The sequence below is a fragment of the Delphinus delphis genome, chromosome 2 (genome assembly GCF_949987515.2).
Source record: "Delphinus delphis chromosome 2, mDelDel1.2, whole genome shotgun sequence".
Classification (NCBI taxonomy): domain Eukaryota; kingdom Metazoa; phylum Chordata; class Mammalia; order Artiodactyla; family Delphinidae; genus Delphinus; species Delphinus delphis.
In genome coordinates this window covers 14912940-14929862 of record NC_082684.1, presented here as the reverse complement: position 1 = coordinate 14929862, position 16923 = coordinate 14912940, and the positions used below count along the sequence as shown (strand labels likewise).

Genomic DNA, 16923 nt, shown 5'->3' with positions numbered 1-16923 from the left:
TCAGATTAAATTCAGCTCTTTCCATACAAAGACCGCTGCAACTGCCTAGGAATCAAAACTATGGCTATGATGAGCATAAATTTGGTAATGTTTTATTTGATTTTTTTTTTCCTTCTTTCTCCACAAGTCATAACCTAAAACTGAAACTTTAACATTTGGCAAGTCTAAAGAGCGATGTCAAGGAATTCTGTGGATTCAAACTGGAGGGGGAAGTACATTTAATTTCTCTGGGACACTACAAACTGAACAAAAAAGTGAGTAACGTCAGACACCACACAAATACATGGGAATGTGAAGATAAGCCATTAACTGAAGTTAAAGTCGGTGAAAAAATTCAGGAGAGCAACCACGAGCTTCAAGACAGGAAGGCAAATCCAACAAAAACTGCTACAGAATTCTACTCTACCCCTCCCCCATTGTTATCAATGACCTAGAACAGGGAGTAAAATATCTGATGAGGAAAGACAATGGGGGAGGTGACAAGTCCACAAAAAGAATGACCCCGACAGATACAAGGCACATTCACCCCTGAAGCACTCAATGTGAGACGGAAAGAACAGTAAGATAATGAAAGAGGTCTCCCACTCTCCGTCTACAGTGCTCAGACAATGCGCTTGGTGTCTGTTTTATCCTCCACCCCACCCCTGAGTAAGATCAAGCAGTCTATCTAGAAAAAAGAATGAACACATCAAGAGCAAAGACATGATCATTCTAAGGCTCAAAATGCCCACTGATAACATGCCTAAAATAACTGCCACTTCAGCTAGGGAAGCTCTAGAATGAGATTCTAGAAAGCATAATGTGGGGCACTAAACAGCTAGTCAAAGGTGCCTGAGAACGGTAGCAGGCCCCCTCCCCAGAAGTGGACAAACAGAACCTACAGACCGAAGGCCTGAGGGGGAGCTCTCTGGAGCTGCTTGTAGATGTCCACCGCTAAGGACGGAAAACATCCACAGAGACCAAAGTCCCATGGAAGCAGGGCAGTTCAGATACCTACCTCGGGTTCATCCACAGGGAATATTTTTTCATCAAAAAAGGAGGCTAACCTGAGTAGTACAGGACACATTTTAAAGAATAATCTAGTATCTTAAATTTGGGGGTAAGACAGAGACCAGCCTGATTCTTTTACCTTCTTTACGAACAAATCAAAATTAGGCTTGTCTCTCTCAAAGTTTCGACGTACCCCCATCAAAAAACCTAATTTTCTGATAACCAGGAATATCCACATGGTCGAGTACAAAAGAGAACAACGACCCAGCCACTGAAGTCAACTTTAGCTCCAGAGGAAAGTTTTATGTCTCCTGAGCTTCCAAACAGGAAAATTATATCATGGCTGACAGTAAAGTAATTTAATTGCACTGTTGCTATGACAACATGCTGCTCTCTTTCTTTTTAATTTGCTTATTTGTCAGTAGCTTCCCAAAGGAACCAACACTCTATTCTCCACGTTTTCTTTTGTTTTAAACAAACATTGCCAGCTATATGGTTTTATTAGAAGAACAGCACTGTCAAGAAAAGAGGGTTACCGGGGCCCAGCACCCTTGGATCATTTGTCTGCTTTGTGTTTCTGTGCCCCCCATGTTCTCCAACTGTTAACTACATCCCTAGAAACCCCGCATTTTATAGCAACGGTATCAAGAGCTGCTGATCACTACAGTTCCATTTTAAAAAACAGTTCCCAGAAACCACAGCTGAGGAGTTTTCCATTATTATACTCTAACTACATAATTCACCAAATCTTTCTTTCCTCCTATTTTAGAGGGGGGAAAAAAAAAGAATCCGGATCATGTGAGTCTGCAGTTAAGCAAACATTTTTAATCTGCTGCCAATAAGGTTGCTCCACCGGATCCGCAAATAGTTATTCACTAGTGACCTCCTTAACAATTTTTCGGTTTGCTATTGGTTACGTTCCCCACACGCACACCCTCTTCTTGTTTTTTTATGACTTGCTGTGTTTTCTTATCTTTTTTTCCTTTTTAACGGAGAAAACGCAGCAGGAAAGCTAGTTTCTTGCCCACTACCAGAGGGCTCCAAATAACTGACAAAGACATTACTGGCCCAGCTCTGAACAGATGCTCAATGTGAACTTTAAAAAGTTGAGAAATCCTCTCCAAGCCGAGCAGGGCAGTTGCGAGTTTGGTGGGGGGGGGGGGGGGGGAGGGCAACCCCCCCCCCTGCGCGCGCGCACGCACGCACGCGCTCCACTCCAGTCTACTGTACTTGTCAAAAACATTTCAAGGGGACCTGCGGGAGCGGCGATTGGCTGCGTCCCGCGTCAATCAGCGGCGTTGCCAGGCAACGGGGAAACTGCTCTTCTGCCCGTATACAGGGCAATTGGGAGCTCGCATACCTTCACTGCCGGTCAGATGTCATAAACCTTTTATTGGCCGCACCGCGGCGAGCCTTAAAAACACATCAATAAAAGCCCGCCGTCCCCCAACTTCTCCAGGACCCAAGGAGGGTTTCAAAGAGGGCCGGGGTGAGGAGGAGTCAAGCCTCGAGAGTCTCCGGAGACTCTCTCTGCCGGTGCCAAGCCTGCACAGTTTGGGGAGGGGGGGGGGGGGAAATCTTTGTTAGGAGGCTGTCTGTCGTCTTGGGGTCTCCCCTTGATCGGCACCCCCTGCCCCGGCCCGAAACGGCGGGGATCCAGTCCTTCGCGGACAATACTAACTCTGTTCCTTTAGGGCGGCTTTTCGGAAATCGAGGCACCGGGAAACAGCCCGCACGTCGGGGCAGGAAACTCTTCGGACTGGGCAACTTCCCCGCTCGGGGGCTCCCGTCTCCCCGCCCGGCCAGGCCCCCCAATCCCGGGCCCTCTCCCCCAGGAACTGCGGAGTCCCCGGTCAGCCGAGAGCGGCGAGGTCGCCTCCTGGACGGCCTCGAACAACTGCCCCCGCCCCGAGTCACCCAAATCCCATTCGGGCGCTGGCGGGAGCGGGGAGCAAACTCACCTGGCCGGAGCGGGTCGCGGGGACGCGGGGGCGCCGCTGCCCTTCAGCGGGAGCCGACAAACTTTCGCAGGCGCCCAGCGGGCATAGCTTGGTGGCCCGGCTAAGGACGCGCGGACGCGGCGCGGCGAGCCCGGGGCGGCGGGCGGCAGGGGCGCGGGGGTCGCGGCGCGGCATGGGACCTGCGGCGTCCGCCGGGCGCGCCGCGCGTCCTCCCGCCGGCCCCGCCGCTCTCCCCGCCCCGTCCCGCCTCCCGCTCGCCTCCGCCGCGGCGCGTCGGGCCGGGGCGCGCCGAGCGGCGAGAAATTGTTTCCACTGCAAACAAAAAAAGGCGACACATGACCAGGCAGGAGGAGGGGAAGCGCGGGGAGGGAGGGGAGCGGAGGGGAGGGACGGAGCGGAGGGGGCGGAGGGAGCGGGAGAGAGGGAAAACGTGGGCCGGGCCGCCAGCGGCCTGGGGCGCGGGGCGCGGACCCGCCGGGGCGGCCCTTGCTGGAGCTCCCCACGCCACGATCGGCCCTGCTACCCGCGCCCGGGCGCTCCCGAGGCGCAGCCGGAGCCGAGACCCGGCTGGGCCGCGCGGACTCGCTTCCCGCGGACTCGCGGAGCGGGGGTGGCCGGCGCGGGCTCTGCGACCCCGGGCAGCCGCGACCGCGATCGGCGGGTCTGGTGGGGCGGGCGGCGCGCGGCCTGTCCCTTCCCCGGGCTCTGGCCACGCGGGCCGGCGGGCACCGCGCCTCTGGCAACGTGTCCCCGGAACGCTCCTACCCATCCGCATGCCTTACATGGCTCGAAAGTAAAAATAAAAAGAATTACGATGCGGGCGAGGCTTGCGAGGGGGAGAAGAGATTCCACTTCTCCCCAACTACGGCGTCCTGGCGGGACTCCCGGGGGCCATCCCCAGCCCTCCTCCAGCTGCCACCTCGTGCCCCGGGAGGAAAGGCACAAAGGCACCGCAGCCTCCCGCCCCGGTGGCTGCTCCTCTCGTCTGTCCGCAGGCGCGTGTCTGCCGGGGGAGGGAGGGTGGCCATTACAGATTACAGAGCAAGAGGCCCGTCCTGAAGGCCAAACCGTGGGGCCTCCAGTGGGTTGTGCTCAACGCCCCAGCCGACCTCTAAGCCTCCAGCGAAAACAAGCCTCATGTCTTTCATATTTAGAGCTTCCACGAACCCCACCGACAACTCGCAGGGCCACCACTCCAAGTCTTCAGGCGCCTGCAAAGATGGGCCACCCGCTGCTGAAGCCACACCAAGAGAGGATGAAAGGAGAGTCCAACGGGACACCCTGGTGGTGACATAAATAAAAATACGATTTTACACCACGCCCAGGTAACCAAATCAGCAGGTTCCTGCGCAGAAGAGAAGCCCAGGTCATTCTGCCGGCCACCACCTGAGCCAGAGGACAGGCCCTTTTGAGCTCTCTGAAAACCGCAGGAAAACCAGTGGGAAGGCCCGGAGTGATCTCCGTCAGAAAGCCCTCCAGGTTGCAGTACCTTGTAACCTAGCCAAAGGCGGAGAAAAATCCCACTGGGTTTCTGAGTTTTTTAATTTCCAAAAATAAGGAAACCCCAATCAATCTGAGAGTTGTTCCACTTCACAAAGCTCCAAGATGGTGGGTGGTAAGTTTTCATCAGGGCACTCACCACAGGCCTTATTACTTACCAGTGCCAAGGCAAATCCCACCCACCTGGGAGATGATTCAGAGGTGAAGGCCCAGGGGCAGCCTGAGGTCATCCAGCCCCACCCCTTAAATTACTGAACACTTGACCTACCCCAAGTCACTAAGCAAAAAGCGTGAAGCAAGAGGGACAAACGAGATATATCTGAAGTCCTGAGTCGAAGTTTCTAAAGGTCAGAGGTGGTAACAAAGCCAGGACAGGAGCTCAGTCTATTGCAGATACCTCCATCTGCCTATCAGTTGAGGCTGGTGAACCTCTCATCAAAGGAACCAAGGCCAGAGACCTTTGCTGCCTTGGGGAGGAAGAAATAGTCCTCTTCCGTCCTCCCCTTCAACTGCCAGGTCCCAAGCCTCCGCACCCGACCACACTCACACACCGAGTTACGTTCACCCCTTGTCCTTTCCTTCTTCCTCAGAGCTCAAAAGGACGCGATGTAAGCGCGTGGTTATTGTACAAGGACTCTGTCTAAAGCAGCCATCCTACGTGAACAGAAACTTAAAGACACAGCAAGCTTAGGGCCAGGAGCAGCCCCTGAGCAGAGGGTGGAGTAAGGTGAGGTAAGCTGCCTTTCATGAGCTCACCTCTCTTCCCCTCTGCGGCTTTTGGTTTCTTCCATTCTCAAACATATTTCTGAATTTCTCTCTCCCGTTACCAATGCAGCAAGAGTTGTGAGAAGGTATCGTCATCCTTAAGAGGAAGTGGTGGACCAGCCCTGCCTGATGTGGAGAGCGGGGTACACGTGGTTGCCTGTCTGTCTGAAATGGGGAATACAGACCTTTGCTAAAAGCCAAAAGAAGGCTTAGAGTGGTCTTTCCACCTTATAATTCCATAGACTCCTATCTCTGGGACCTGCTGCCTGACAAACGGGGGCAAAAGCCAAATTCGCTTAGGAACAGCCTCGTTCTCAATTCCCCTCTTGAACTTGCAGGAAGGACCCTTGTGCCTTAGAGCCGGAGAAGCCTCAAAGAAACAAGTGGAACTGTTTAAATCATTGTTTTACAAACACGTTTGACAGCAGAATCCCAGGTGTGCTCTAGAACTCACTTTGGGCAACACCTACTTCCTGATTGGGGACTTGATGGGACCGTTCCACGGCCCTATCTGGGCCTGGGCTGAGAGTACTTGTATCTGCGACCGGGAGAACCCAGATTCTAGCCCAGTCAGTCCGCAATCAGCCTGGGACCCCAGGTTCCTCCTCTGTGGAGAGGACTGGCCCTCGCCGTGGTGTTTTGCGCTTTCTTCTCCAACATGCCCTGGAACGGGAGAGAGGGCTGCAGGTGAGAAGACCTGAGGGATTTTCAAAGACGAGGAGGAATCTGAGGCAGGCCTGGAAAGACGGGCTTCTGAACAGGATCCTTCAAGTTGACTCCAGGGAAAAGGATACCCAAGTGGGAACTTGGGTCAAGCCTGGGACAGGAAGCACAGCTGGACTGCGTGGAACTGGGGCATCATTAGGTGGTTTTCCTCTCCATTCACCTCTTTCCCTCTGAGACCAAGTTGTCTTTCCTACCTCCCTCTATATGTCTGTCCACTCTCCTCCCTGAAGGCCGGCTTCCTCTACTCATGTATCACCACACATGGCTGCCAGCGGCAAGTGCAAAGGACCTTCTGATTGCCAGCACCCACCACCTTCAGACTGCCTCAGCCTTCCGCTACATAGTTCAGATTCCCAGGGAAATAAACTGATCGGCTTGGCCTAATTCAGGTAACTCTTCCCTTCTCCCCTCCTAACAGCAGGAGGCATAGTAGAACCATCTGGTACAACAGGACTGGGGAGGGGAAGGGAGGTGACTTTGGAAGGAGAATAATAAACATAGGTCCATAGAAACGGGGAAGGGACATTCTAGACCTGAGCTTCCCAACTGGGGATACCTGGGAAGCCACACCTAATAGATCAGAATCTCCTAGGACAGGTCCCAGGCATATGCACTTTGAGAAAGTGCCACGGCACAAACTGCTTTTCCAGGCAGGAGCCGTGAATGGCGCATACAGATTTATCAACTATGACTTGACTGTATTAGAAGATGCATTCAGGACTTCCCTGGTGGCGCAGTGGTTAAGAACCTGCCTGCCAATGCAGGGGACACAGGTTCGAGCCCTGGTCCGGGAGGATCCCACATGCCGTGGAGCAACTGAGCCCATGTGCCACAACTACTGAGCCTGCGCTCTAGAGCCCACGAGGCACAACTGTTGAGCCCGTGCACCACAACTACTGACGCCCGTGTGCCTAGAGCACATACTCCACAGAGAGAAGCCACCACAATGAGAAGCCTGCGCACTGCAACGAAGAGTAGTAGCCCCGGCTTGCCATAACTAGAGAAAGCCCGTGCGCGCAGCAACGAAGACCCAAGGCAGCCAAAAATAAATTAAAAAAAAAAAAAAAAAAGAAGATGCATTCATTCCTTGAACAAATATATTGAGTGCCCACCAAGTACATGACGTTATTAGGTTCCAGGGATACAAAGTTTTTGTTCCTTATGGAGCATGCATATTAGTGGATAAGCGAGGAAACATCCTATCACAAAACTCCCTGAATGCTAAGGTAAGCAGTTTATGTACAGTAATCAGAGGGGAAGAGGAACTCATTGAGTATTTTTGGATCCAGAAGTTGCTCTATCAGAAATATGCTTTAAAAAAAAGAATAGCTTGCCTCTAGTAGATAAATAAGTCCTAGAGCCCTAATACACAGTACAGTGATTACACACAACAAAACTGTATTATAAGCATTAAACTTGCTAAGTGACTAGATCTTAATTATTCCCAATACTAGAAGAAATGATAATTATGTGACACAATAGAGGTATTAGCTAATGCTATAGTGGCGATAATATTTCAGTATGATGTATCAAACCAGTATGCTGTACACCTTAAAGTCACACAGTGTTATATGTCAAATATATCTCAATTTTAAAAAAGAAGAATGGGATCATGGACCCAAGATGAGTTTTGGGAGCGGAAAGAAGGAAATGGAAGACCAAAAGTAGACAGAACCAATCAGAAAGCACTGCAGTAATCCATACAGAAACAAAGATTATCTTTTTTAACATTTTTTAATACGAAAAAATGTTAAAATAGTAAAATAGTGTTTCCCTCTGTGGGGTTGAGTTATGGGGTAATTTTTTTGCCTGCTTCTTTCATACTTGTCTATATTTTCCAAATTTTCTACAATGAGTACCCAACACATTTATAATGTTTGAATAATAAAAGGGGGGTTCCATTAGAGCAGTGGTTCTCAAACCTGAATGTGCATCAGAATTACCTGTAGGGCTTACGTAAACTCAGCTTGCTGGCCCCCACCCCCAGAGTGTCTGATTCAGTAGGTCTGAGCTGGGGCCTGAGAATTTGCGTCTCTAAGAAGCTCCTAGGTGATGCTGTTGCTGGTCCAGGGACCACGTTTTGGGACCCACTGAATTAGAAAGTAGTCAGTGAGACTGGAAAAAATGAATGCATGAGAGTCTTCACAGGAAGAACCAAGAGAATCTATCCAATGACTGAATATGAGAAGACAAGAGATTATGTTCAAAGATAACTCCTTAATTGTGGGTTGACTAAGTGTCTTTGAGATAACATGTGAGAATGCTGTCCATCGTAGTAAAATAGTTCCTCACTTCCTTCCCTCCTTTGCAGAAGGAAGAGACACCCAGGACCACAGCTGGAAGACCCTCCATCTCTTGGTGAGTTTCAAAGGCTCGTTCAAGCATCCTTTGGGCTTTCCGGTTATCCCCTCTTGGGGTTTTCCTCTTGTGCGTCCTTGGTGTTTACCTGACAGGTTCTGAAGGGTGGTGCCTGGGAAAAGGCTTATTAGAATTTCTCCAGCAGGGATTAGAGCCAGGAGGCTTATATGAAGAGGGAAGGAGGGCTGTGGAGTAAGGGAAAGTACAGCTGAACCCGTGGAGGGACATTCATTAGCTCAGGTGCCCTAGCCAAAGCCGAGCCTATCAAGTCACCTGCTGGAAGCAAAATGGAAAATATAGAACCTGTCAGCTCCTCTTCGAGCATAAACAGAAGTGTGAGCTGATGATCCAGAAGTCAAAAAGTACTTATTAAGCATCTAGCTATACCACGCCCAGTACTGTGTGCAGGGCACTGGGAAGGAACTGGGAGAAATAAAAATGTGGCACTTGCCCTCAAGGATGGGGAAGATTCAGTGAGCATTTAGGAAGCAACCACAATTAAACACACACAGAGCCTAATACCAAGACCAGAGCTGATATAGCTTAGTGGCCTGGGACTACGTTCGTATTCTCACTTCACCACATACTAACTGGGTAACCTTAATCAAGGTACTTAACTTCTTTCTCTCTACCTAGTTTCCTCATCTTTTTTTGTTTTAAATAAATTTATTTATTTGTTTGTTTTTGGCTGCATTGGGTCACGGGCTTTCTCTAGTTGTGGCGAGCGGAGGCTACTCTTTGTTGTGGTGCGCGGGCTTCTCATTGCAGTGGCTTTTCTTGTTGCTTTGCACGGGCTCTGGGCGCGTGGGCTTAAGTACTTGTGGCTCGCAGGCTCTAGAGCGCAGGCTCAGTAGTTGTGGCGCACGGGCTTAGTTGCTCCACGGCATGTGGGATCTTCCCGGACCAGGGCTCGAACCCGTGTCCCCTGCATTGGCAGGCGGATTCTCAGCCACTGCGCCACCAGGGAAAACCCTAGTTTCCTCATCTTAAAAAAAAAGGGGGAAAGATGGAGGATACAGCAAGACCCACTTCGTAGGGTGGTGATAAAGATTAAATGAATGAATATCCGTAAAACACATGTAACAGTGCCCTGGCACTTAGAGCTATTTTTGTTAAGTAAATAAATCATAAGGAAAATAATGACATATTTGACTACAAAACAATTTAAACTTTGTATGTAAGACCAGAGGTCATAAATCAAGTTCAAAGACAAAAAAAAAATACAAGGAAGTATTTGTCATACATATGAAAAAGGGTTAATATTTTAAATCTATAACTCTTACAACTCAATGAGAAAATTATCACCCTAATGAGAAATGGGGCAGATTCACAAAAGGAGAAACACAAATGGCAATATACCCATGAAAAGATGCTCAACCTCAGTAAAAAAAAAAAAAAAAAAAGCAACAAAATCCCAGAAATGCCAACTCAAGCAATTGTGATATCTCATTTCATCCATCAGATTGGCACAGACTTAAAAAGAATAACCACACCAATATTGGTGTGGGTATCGGAGGAACGTGACTTGGTATAACTATTTAAGAGGGCAGTCTGGTGAACTGAATTAAAACTTAAGCGAGCATGGTCATTGACTCTATAAATTTCCAGCTTCTAGGAGTTTATCCTAAGGAGATGCCAAAGCAAGACAGTAAACTTCCCCACCAGACTGCCTACCCCCATGAGATAATAAGCCCCGTAAAACCAGGATCCATACCTGTTTTATTCAGCAATGTACACAGCAAAGTTACTCCAGTGTCTGACACACACAGAAGACACTCAGTATGTAGAGTGAAGGCACTGAAATATGCAACAACGTTTTCAGGTGGATGTTTATTAAATTATATGGGCCACAGTTACCCATGTTCCCTTTGTTCCCTTCTACTTGCATTTTCCAGTCGTTTTAAGTGAAGCTTTCCCTTTTCTGAATCACTTTCACATTCTCATATACTGTATGTGTGAAACAATTTGCAAACATTTCATAAAGTAAGAGTTTGGGGGAAAATAGATATGTTGGCAAAACTTCTCACCACATTGAAGCATTTTGTGATCTTTTCAATCAGAAGGGACAAAATGATCCCTTTCTGAAAAGGCTGGTGCTCCAAGCAAACAAGAGAATTGCTAAGTATAACAAACGTTATACCCTGCATAATGGGGTCTATTGTCTGCTTGTGGGAAAGCTTTCAATTTATTGGTTTTGAGTATCAAACGTTTTCTACAAACTCTTAGGTAGGTTCAAAGATGAGGGAAAATACTCTTGAATTAAGAATTTGTGGGGAAGGGGGAACATTTACTCTCCATTTCCAGATGGATCTTCTATGAAAACTTATGCTTCTAAGGGACCAAATGTGGTTGCATCTTTTTGGTTGTTGCGTTTTTCAATCTGCCAGAAAAATCTGTGCCCAGCTGAGGCACACCCTGCATGGCCAGAACTACTCCTGCTTCTCCCGCCCTTCCAGGGATACTCCCTGCAGTCAAAAGCTTGTCCTAAAGGAGGCTGCCCCTCTGAGTACTTGGATTCCATTTATCTGCAGTCAATTCTTATCATTCAGTCAAGCACTGAATTAGCAAATATTGAACCTCTGCTCCTAGAGGAAATCTAGGGTTAGGTTCCTGCGAGCCACCGGTCACAACAATTTCATTAACTGATCAATACATTACCTTATTTTCTCCGATTCCATTTAAAGATACCTGATGTAATATATATTGCTGATTCATTAACACTGAACTCACGGCCACCAGCACTAGAACTCATGTCTGAACAAAGCTTATCGAACACAGGAAAAGCTTGTCTTTTCTCCACACGGCAATCACAGTCTTCTGGCACTTAGGAACACAAGATAGCCCTTCAGCACTTGTGATTGGGTGCCATTTTAAACAGCAAAATCGCCAACAAAAAGCACACCAAAAAAGTGACACTAAAGAGACATTTAAAAGGACGCTTGTTTACAGTATGAAAGCTGAAACAAAAAGGCGGAGAGTTGCTTTGTCTCAGCTGGGAATGTGTGTGTTGGATTACATATATATATATATATTTTTTTTTTTTTTTTTTTTTTGCGGTACGCGGGCCTCTCACTGTTCTGGTCTCTCCCGTTGCGGAGCACAGGCTCCGGACGCGCAGGCTCAGCGGCCATGGCTCACGGGCCCAGCCGCTCCGCGGCATGTGGGATCTTCCCAGACCGGGGCACGAACCCGCGTCCCCTGCATCGGCAGGCGGACTCTCAACCACCACGCCACCAGGGAAGCCCCTGGATTACTCATATTTGTTGCCACTCTGCACATGTCCACGAATGACCATGAAAGCACCACAAGTATTGATTTTATGATTACAAATAAATTTTAGCAAGTAAGAGAATTTGCAAATATGGAACCCGTGAAGAATGAAATCGATTGTATTTAATTGGCCACTTATTCAGTGCCAGTGAGTGTTCTAAGACTTTGCAAATATTCACTGTTTCAGCCTCACATTAACCACGTGAGGCAGATAATGTTATTATGGCCATTTTATTAAATGAGGAGCCTGAGGCACAGAGAGGTTTAGCCACCTGCCCAAGGTGGCTAAGGTCCACCTGCCCAAGGTCACACAGCTGGTAAGTGATGGGGCTGGGATTTGAACCCACACAGTTTGGCTCCAGAGTTTAGAGCCCTGTTCCTACCAAGGGAAGCGTCAGATCAATCCAGAGCATTTGGTTTTGTCTTAAAGAACCTCTTAGAGGTCGAGGATGTAAAGGCCGGAAGCGGTGAGGTTCAAGAAAGGAAAAACTGACCAGGAGGTAGAAGGAAAAAAGGGACTTTTAAGCTGAATGAAAAGGGACTACTTTCAAAAAGACAAAGTTCAGCTTCTATTTCATAATCAACATGGTATGGTGTACCTTTGTAATAAAAAACAAATCAACTAGCTACTGAGTGTCAAACAGACTAAGTGCCTTGAGAGGCAAGGACCCCGTCTTACACTTCTCTTCTGCTCGTAGCATGTGGAATTAGTGGTAATCAAAAAAATCAATCACTTAACGGGAAAAAAAAATGCTCTTTTTTTATTCCTCTCTCAAACTGGTATCTAATAACTACGGATCAGTGAAAGAGTAGCATCATCAACCTTTTCCTCCTCCAACGTTTTTAAGAGCATTTATTGTTTTCCTCTCTTCAGCAAGTACACCAAGTACCACAGTCTCATGGGTTTCGGTGACTATGTCTGCCAAAGTCTTAACCATGCCAAGAAATAACTTCTCTCATTTTACTTTTTCGGAGGGATGTGAAAGAAAACAATCAATTCTTCTCCTGAAGATCTGTCTTTTTAAAACAAAGTAAAAGCTCCGAATCTGGTGAACTCTCTGGAGAGATTACATAGATTAAAAATATTATCAACTTATTTCCCTGCTGTACAAAGCCCTTTTACGAAGATAAGCAAGTTACTCAATTTATTACGACAGCCAAACCTGAAGTCTCTGCTCCTCTACTGGGCAGTGCAATTCACCCAACACGTTCAGTTTTTAAACCCTGCCTCCTTCCAAAAATAGCATCTCTTGTACCTTCAATATTGTGATTCAGATGCAAGCAAAACGTGCCCATAAAGTGTGAGGCATGAGTGCCTGTGAGTGATCCATCGCTAAGGGGTGGAGGCTGGGAAGGAAGTGGCTAACTGGATTGCTGTCTTTCGGTGGGTGCGATCAACAGCACCTCATTTCTCTGCACTCAAAGCCATGTGACTCTGGCTCCAAAGATTTGGACCCTAAACAACCAGGCGTTTCTTCTCGAGAGGAATACTGAGCATCTTTCCTCCTTGCCTCGGGGCCAGCTGTCTGACAATATGGATCCCAGAAGGGGGTGCTGCCCACACTGGCGATGGCAGCCATTAGTGCCTGTTGCTCATAGCTAATGTCAAAGAGGCCTCAGCACGGGGCGGCAGGCGGTTGGCTGGGACTCCCCGGGCAAGCATCCATGCACCAGGAGCGCCAGCAGAGGCGACCCGAAGGCCAAGGTGGGCATGCCACAGAGTCCTGGACTTCCAGATGGAGTCCAGTCCCAGAGAGTGGACGTCAGAGCTCTCCGGAGGCTGCCCAGGCCAAGTTCAAAGGGAGGGATGAGCGTCATGACGTCCGTTCCAAAGCAATCCCACCTGCTACTGGCATGCCCAGGCTCATCTCCCCCTCATACCAGCCCCCAAGGCAAGTCTCCAAGGGCGCAGTAAGGAGGCAGCCGCAACCATTTGCTTTCTCTTAATAATCTGAACTGGGAAGACGTAGAGATGGGGAAGAAGTAATGGCCATTCCCAGTGACGGGGACCCTCCAGCTGGCTGGGCTCCTGCAAGGTCGTCTTGTCGATCTCTTTGTAGGAAAAACGTGGTTCTCTTTGGCCTTGGGAATCTGGCCAGGCAGCTTTGCTGGGATAAGTTTCTTCATCCACAGACACCCGCACCACACGGATGTTGAGGGCTGTAACTAACGCACACCTACTCCCAGATAGCCGGCCCCCTCTAAACTCCAGTGACATCTCCTCGCCTGAAACGCCTGCCACCATGCGACAGCCCGGTTCAGCCGCTCAACAAGGACCCCCTAGCTTGCTACTGTTGAAGAACCTGAATATCAAACCATGCACCAAGGGAATCCTACACAGGAGTTGCTAGAAAGAAAAGCTCACTCCATCTACTTCATTCTTGCTGGCAGACGCAACATTTTTAACCCCCGAAAAACTCATTTAAACTTGGGGTGCAAGAGGCATCTGAAATGTGAGAGTCCCTGGGCCGGCACAGGAAGAGAAGGAGGTTTCAAGGAAACACAAAAGCAACGCAGACCTAATGGGTGAGCAGGCTGCCTGACAACAAGGCGGCCAACTGCCAAACTCTCATTGTGCGCGGCGGCTGAACAGAAGGCTCGAGTAATGACAACCACAAAACTCATTTCAAGTCTGAAAAGGTGACTAATGAGCTCATTCATGCTGCCTATAAATTATTCACTACAACACTGATCCCACTCAGGACCAACAGTAAAGTAAACTTTAAACACAGACACCTCCGGCCTCCGAAGTAGAACGAGTTAGGTCTGTAAAACTTTTCACAATGAGGGAGACTTGTCTCTCCCTCCGTCCATTGTCACATTCATTCTTCTGTTTACGTTTTTTTTACTGCCTTTAATCAAGTTTAAGCAGACACAGCTGTTAGACATTTATTTCTCTGTTGAGTTTTTTCCATTAGTTATTACCAGCAATCATGATGCTCTAAAAATAGCAGCAAATTATATTCTCTCGAAATTGAAGGCTGACCTTAAAATGAAGCCCAGGTCTTCGGAAATAATATTCATATGCACATGTTGGGTGAGTGACAGCCCTGCACAAAGGCGAAACAAAAGTGCATTTTCCACTCTTTGAGAGGTTTGCAACTCGCTTCCAAATTTCCTTAGGTTCTAGTGGAAACCGGTTGCTTTAACATCTAACAAGACAGAACCTGCTTCCAATGGTCATGTTTTGGTTGAGATTGTCATGAAAACTCACCATCTTAACAGAATAAAAGGGGAAATGTCTCATTTAGGCTGTTCAGCACAGATAAACCCACCCGCAGGTTTGTTGGAAACCCACCACATTGCTGCAGACTGCTTTCAGTTTCCTGTTTAATATTAAATAAAGAATTTTAGCTCTTCTGTTTTTACAAACTGTGCTGTTTGCAACTACTGTCACCACTGAAAGCATTATGACTGTGGAGTAGTCCTATGTTTTTCAAACCTTTTTTAAATCTTAGTATCTATTTCCAAGACATAGTAAGAGTTAAAAGAGTTAAAAATAGTCTTCAAATAAGTACTTACATTAGTTCTTGGTCAGATCGCTGAACATTATGTATTTTTAAACTGCTTTGAATACTTTGAACAGGAGCCACAGAAAAGCCACAGAAAACACTCACAGTCAAATACCGCCAGATGGAGGTTCTGAATAACCAAAAGTGAAAGCAGAAAGGTCTGAGGCCGAGTCGTGCCCTGTACACACCTCAAGATTACAGGAAAAAATGAATGATTCCCCGGTCTTGGGCAGGGGAACCTTGCATATAACATATGAGAAATAACACATGGGAGGCCAATTCAGACCAGGGCTTGAACTTCAACGTGAGACCAGGCCAAGCTCTGTCTCCATTTAAGGAAAATCTTTCACATTGTTTTCAGTTTCTTGCACATGAACTAAAGACTTGTCCAGCCATTTCTGTTGTCTGAAATGCAAAGCAAGTTTTTCTTTTAAAAGAAAGAGGAGTCCTGCAATATTTATAGCAAAGTACTTTGCCACCTACCGACAGCAATCTGGTGGTTCTTCTCGTGTTTGCATGTTTTTTACCCAAGTTTCTGTATCGAGTAAGAAGCCATTCTTTCGGTCCTCTGTGCAAAAGAGTTCTTGCAGATTTGTTGCTGTTGTTGTTTGAATCAAACATGTAAAAACCCAATTCCATCCAAAGAAATTGAGACGTCTAAAATGGCATCCCGTTGAAGTCTCAGCTTCTCTACCACTCTTCAGAGACTGACTAGATTTCTGTCACCTCTCTGTGGAAGGGTGGGGACAAAATATTGCTTTGAAACCGAGCCACAGGGGGCTCTTCCCTAGTAACATGTCTGACAGGCAGAGTTCGCCTCTTCCTTCATTGGTGGGAAACCTGGCTTGTCCACAGACCACCCTAACACCGCCTTACTCCTAACTGTCCTGAGGAGGACCAAAGGGAATGTCAGTTTTGCCTGGGAATGTTCAAGGCACCTAAATAACAAAAGCCAAAACAATGAACACCAAGTACCCAATTACTGCAATCCAAAAAATCAGACAGCAGACAAAACAACAAAAGCTCTCCAATGTTTCCTACATGCCAGGCACCATGCCAAGAGCTTTACCTGCGTTATTTATTTTCTCCTTCCACTATCCTTCCCAGGTAGGGGCCGTTGTCCCCTTTTACAGATGAGGACACCGAGGCTTAAAGAAGTTAAGTTATGGGAGTTCCCTGGTGGCCTAGTGGTTAGGATTCCAGGCTTTCACTGCCATGACCGGGGTTCAATCTCTGGTCGGGGAACTGAGATCCCGCAAGCTGCGTGGCGTGGCGAAAATAAAATAAAATAAAAGTTGTTTGCTGGTGGTCAATAATCGGCACTAAGAGGTGAAATGAGAAGTTAAGACCCCAAGTCTCTTCGGCCTGCAGAGCCCATCCTCTTGAGCACCGCACTCTCCGATCTATTTATACTATCCAAGATCTCATTTCCAAGATCACAGAGTGTAACTTGCTTGCAGTCTACGTCTTGGGCTTCTTCGTCGGAGGTTTATGGGTTTCTCTGATTTGGTTCTTGCGTAGCATTCTTCAAATGGACCACTAAACATACACGCCCTTCCTGCTTCTGCAGGCTCAGCTGCTTGTGCTCCCATAGACATGGACATCATTCAGTGAATGACAAACATCTACAAAAGGCCGTAAGACCCAGGGTAAGGGCCACACACCAGCACTGAGCTCCTGCCTGAATTATAAAACACAAAGATTTTTGGAATAACAACAACAAAAAAACCTCATGACAGTTGACAACTCCAGAGGCCGGGCCTGAAACTCCAAGCCTGTCCCTACCTCCCATCTGGACATGGACCCGCAGAAGGAACAAGCAGCTATGAAGGTGCCCATGA

The 16923-nt window shown here is 47.8% G+C and overlaps 1 protein-coding gene across 5 annotated transcripts in view; it reads right to left on the bottom strand.

Moving 5' to 3' along the window:
• The window catches only part of FOXN3 (forkhead box N3), a 402468-nt gene that overhangs the window by 234277 nt on the left and 151268 nt on the right, over positions 1–16923 (bottom strand). For 2 of the 5 annotated variants that reach the window (XM_060004074.1, XM_060004075.1), the window contains exon 1: positions 2952–3263. The exons of 1 other annotated variant lie outside the window; for it this stretch is intronic. The gene's annotated coding sequence lies outside the window, so the exon portion shown is untranslated. Of the gene's footprint in view, positions 1–2350; positions 2500–2951; positions 3264–4060; positions 4233–16923 lie in introns of those variants that run through there. 2 more of the 5 variants (XM_060004071.1, XM_060004073.1) reach the window with 2 other exon arrangements.